The sequence below is a fragment of the Mya arenaria genome, chromosome 8 (genome assembly GCF_026914265.1).
Source record: "Mya arenaria isolate MELC-2E11 chromosome 8, ASM2691426v1".
NCBI classification, from domain to species: Eukaryota; Metazoa; Mollusca; class Bivalvia; order Myida; family Myidae; genus Mya; species Mya arenaria.
In genome coordinates, this window is record NC_069129.1 from 71,314,370 (window position 1) to 71,319,991 (window position 5,622).

Sequence of the window (5,622 nt, forward strand, 5' to 3'; positions counted from 1 at the left end):
CACCAAAGGTCAATGCATTTTGTATTTTTCAGTTCTTCTAAGAAAATACCTTTATTTATATTCTTATCAAATATTATAAGCAGACGTCAAAATTGTGATAAGAAATAAAGAAAGTCTACGTTTTTAATGGTCTTATGATTGAACCTGTGAAGCAGAATGCGGTTGAAAATCGAGCCTTAGTATTCACGAATGTAATCGAAAAGATATAGTCATATGTATTTTTACAGATATTCTTTAAAAAACAGATATGCTAAGCGCGGAATGCGCATGAATTCAAACCTTTAAATGGGTATCCTTTTTTGCAGTTAATTGTGTCATTTTGTCCTGAAAGTCAAGGATTTCTGGTTCTACCGTCTCCATTCACAGCAACAAAAAGTACCTGATGGAAGGATTAAATTAACGCTTTTCGCTTTTTTGAAGAAGAAATGAATGGACTTTTTAAATGCAATTATTTATCCTCGGAAGCGAACGAGCGCACCAGTTTATATTCGTGAATACTACGGCTCAATTCTCATGAACAAAAAAACATGGATGATGTCGGCCACAACGAAATGTTTCCGGGTCATTGTATCCCTTCAAGAAGTTCTTAAAAGTGTTTCTCCTTATCTAGGTTTCATGTATAAAAAAGTAACATTTTCAATCAAACATCTTTATGTTCATACTAGGATTTATTTTCTGTTTCCAACGAGTCTTTGGTCCGGAATATATTCTCCATTCACTTTAAATACGCAGCATTTGTTCTCTATAAGTCAAACCATGTAACGCTAAATTGACAATTTAGTGGTCAATTCCAGGAACGAGATACTTGATTGAAACAGAAATGACAAGAGAGAAGCAATGGACACCTTAAGGCAGGACAAACACCTTATTCAATGTGTCTGGAACAGTTCTGCACCGGAAAATGTATACAATTATTCCCGATATGTAATACAATGAAAGTCGACCGAGAAGTTCTGATATTAGGGGAAACCTCTTCATTGTTGTTTAATGGTGGTGTATGTACTCTCAACATCGCAAATATCATGTTTTATCAAACTATATAACCTACCCGTGTAAAATGATGAATCAGATCATTGATATTTTGAATGTAAGTGATATTTGCCTAAAGCTTTGTTGGCAACAATTTGCAGGGAATTGTTGATTAATAACCACGTACTGTTCATCCCATTTCATTAACATGGTAATAGAAGTAAGTCATCACATTGATGCATCTTTCACAAAATCATGATTCTATACTCTTGAACTTGAACTATGGAATACATTGCAGCTCAGGTGTTTTACAATTATCTTTCTACACTTGACTCTAGTCATTTCAATAATAACATGAACGCCAATGTGTTCTAATGGTAAGCGACATCTGTTAGAAAAGGTATCGTTATCAGATTCCTTTGTTTATAATAAGCCATATCAAAGGAAATTTGTGGCTATATAACCAAAATTATTCAATGAATGGTAAAGTGTCCTAAATTGGCACAGTTATACAACAAACCAATATAAACTAAAGTAAAAGTAAACTAAAGGCATCACAGGCGTGTTGAAAAAGAGCTTACAATAACAATAAGTTCAATTTCTTAATACTTAAGTTAACAAAATCTGTCTATCAAGTATAAGAATATTATTTTAAAGTATTTAATAAAGTTAAACAAAGAAAATGCAGTTTATTTAGTTACATGATAAGAAAACGTGTAACACTTTAAATAAATGATCCCGATATATACACATATCTGAAGCTCATACCCCGGTAGTACTTAGTTCTTAGTTCAGTATTTACAGACAAAATTGCAATATCGTAGTTTGACTTACCTGAATGTGTATGCAGACATTTAAGGGTGACCTTGTTCTATAGTATATTTGTTTTCAAGCTCGCGTCTTGTATGTGTTGGGCACGTATTGGTGTTTCTTTTTTGTCATTTCAAATTTGGTGCAATCGTCTGTTTGTGTTGTTTGCTCCATTTTGGTGAACGGCTGGGTTGCAGTTTACAATTTGTTAAGGAACTTGTTAGTGGAATGACAGCATCATTGATCACAATACAAGTGTTTTAGATAATCGACCATTCACTTTTAAACAACCATTTGGCAAAATAAAAATACATAAAATCGTAATATATTTCAGCTAATGAGCACTGGAGGATAGGCTGTGGGTTTATGTGACCTTTGGGAAATAAACGAGGATTAACCGGACTTTTACCTGTATTTATCTAACATATGTTTTATTTATTTATTGACCCTAAATAGTTATTAACAAAATGTCATCTACTTAAGATGTTAAGCGCATTTTCATTGCTAGAAAAGGGTTATCATAATTGCCTGTCTGATATATGGGGGATATTATGATGGGACGTTTTTCTGGTGAACTGTATCACGTCTCGTTCGGTGTGTAAACTCGTATCCGTCGAGACCTTCCTATTTAATTATTCCTTTTTTTTCGGTTTCAATTTGATTTAAATTTACCGCCATCTGTCAAATGCGCGTATGAATCCGTATGTGTTACGTATTTTTGTGTAATGAAGCTAAGGGAGGCAACTACAGCAAAACGAAGACAGAAGCTACAGAATTCACTTTATTGAGCAAAATGAAAACAAAATAGTTCATGTTTTAGCAAAATTTACAAATTGCTGATACGAAAACAATTATTAAATGTCACAGCACAAAAAAAACACAACAACAAAACAGTACTTATTTTACGAGTATTCACTAATCGTCATTTCCTGTAGATGTAACGCGGCCATTTTTAACGAAGTATTTATTCGTGGGATTTTTGTCGATCATGATATGCAGAATTGAGGGGGGTTCGTGAGTCAATCGCTATTTCTCTCGATGACCCGACTTCATCTTCTTCTTTGTATTGAGCGAGCAGCTCATATTCATAATAATAAACATGGATAATGCAGCAATTATATACTTCGAAATTGCAAACAACTAGTTCACTGAAGCACAGGTGTAGCTGTCTAGATAGATTGGAAGTGTTCTCTACCTCGTGCTTATCCTCATGGTTCTTTGAAGAACATGAGAACCATGTTCCTGAATATCGACATACTTCTGGAGCGTGAGTGAAGTTAAATAATTTATGTATTAAAAGGTTGGCAGGTTTTACCAGTTGTTTTGGTTACGCTATTTTGGCAACGCGAAACAAGTTCCGAGATTAGACACGATACTCGAATGATACGGAATTAGAAAACGACAGTATGGGGATACATATTTTTCAATACGGCTTGCTGTATTTTAACTGTTGGATATTGAAAATAAATTTGATAGGCACATAATAAAAAAAATTGACCGTTTATTGCATCTATTCCAGGAAAATTCCAATGGTCGCATCTAACTTCTACACATAATTAAAAAAATGTTTGGGCATAAAATAGTACAGTTAAAATGCATCGACAGGGAGGTCGAATAAATACGCAAAATATGCGGTGCCTGAGATTATCACTGTTGAAGGAAATGTTTGAAACACATGACCCTTGAAAAATGGGATGTATTTTTCTGCCCATTACTTTCTTTTTTATGACCTGAAAGGTTATCGTTTAGTGGACAAAGAACGAACACAGTCTTGGAGACACTTCTATTGTGTATATTATAATATCATTTTTCACCATCCTTGACATATTCCCTCCCCTTTTCACTGTCTCGAGCTTCTTTCACGTTTTTCATTTAATTCAGCTTACCCTTTCCTCTCTCCCACCTGTTTTAAATGATGGTACATTGTTCTAATATACTTCAAATAAGTATAATTAATAAGTATAACCTTAGGTAAATCGAAACAAAATTAGAATAATGTTAAAATTAAGAAAGTGGCAGCAAATTAAAATATATATCAATGTTAAAACATTAGGCGGGACGAATGTGTCTGAGAAATTAAACATAATTTGAGGCTTTAGTATATGTTAACAGTGTGTATAAACACATTATGCTGTTTTTGGTATTACATTGAATTAAAATAGCTATATTAGTCATGCAAAAATTAAAAATAAATTACACATTCAATGCCCGTTTAAGAAAATAGTTAAATTGCTCCCTGATAAAATATATGCAGGATATTTGTTGATTCCATTATAAGATCGCTTATCATCAGTGTTATAGAAACACAAATTTTAACGACTGGCAACTAGTGCAAATATATATTTTCTATATCCACGAATAATATAAAACACGATCTTGCACCGAAACCAACGCATGTTCTGTATTTTCTATGCTTATTGTCTTGAAATGTATGGAGTGTTTAAATGCCAATGTTCTGCATACGTTTTGGATACCAGGCTACCAGGAGGGCAAGTTGGGAAATAATTCAGGTTTATTTACTCGTGTTACTATTCAAATCTTCATGCAAACATATCAATGTATTTTTTATGATTGCAGTTATGGACCAAATGACATCAATTGATGTACACAACAATTGAACAGCATGACAAATGACACTTGATGAACTATTTGAAAGATAAACATTGTTTATAAAACACCTTTAGATTAACAAACAGAAGATAAACAATAATTTCCGAAGAGTTCGTGTTTGTTTCATGGTACTCAATCTTACTTACTGTCAGATATCAGTCTGGATCGCTACTAGACGGGTCGTTTTCCAGCTGATGTTTGTTCATTAATTGTGTAAACTTCCGGAAAGTTGGTATTTCAATATCAGACAGTTTGAAAGTATATTAAATATATATTCGATCATTTCGTTTGTAATGAATTTAAACTTTGTGTTAATGAGAACATATTTTCGTGCATTCAGATTCCCGAGAACATCTGAAAAAAGGAAAACCTTGTACCTCATAAACATATAATATACAATATACTCACGAAATAAACTACGACCTTACACTGAAATAAACAAATATCCCATATATATCTCGCTTCTGTCTCCCTGTCAAACTGCTTAATATACTGGTGTTGTAAAGTTAATCTTAAAAATTAAGTGTAAAATTATGAGTGGTAATATACGTTTTAGATCCACACAATTTAATAAACGGAAGTTCAAGAAGGGAGGGAGGGACGCAAACAGGTTCGATCAGTAGTTTAAGGTATTATATAATAATTGTAAAAAAAGAGTAGGAAGTGTTTCTGATGTTTTGTTATGAGTATTTAACAATCGACAAACAATTATTCTTTACAGATCTGACGGTTAAAGGGATTTGCCTCAATGAATTATGTTGTTATCCGATTTTAAATTGTAGTATGGTATTCAGTAATTAAATTGGCATAAGAGTTAAGAAGAATCATATGGATCGTGAGCATCAAGATTGGCTTCTTGTCTGATGTTTTATGAGAATATCAGCGTCATAAAAGACAGGTTTCATTTTTACTTAAACTATCTATGTTTTTCGATAGATATCAAAATACAAGCCATATTGCGCTGAATAAATTCGTCATGTTACCTTGACCAATACTCGTGACCTAGTCAAGTATTGGGTCACTTCGGGCGGGTAAAAATCAATTTAATAGTTTCAAATTAAGCCTAAGGAATATGATTTAATACACGATGCGTTGTTGACTGGCTTGGTCTAATCTATTGGTATTCCAGTGAGCAAAATTTGGTGCCACTTTGCCATTCGTCTTGTGACTCGCTAGGAAACAAGGTACTTCAATACAAATATAAGGTTAAGCAAAAACGTTCCAGTTCCGGAA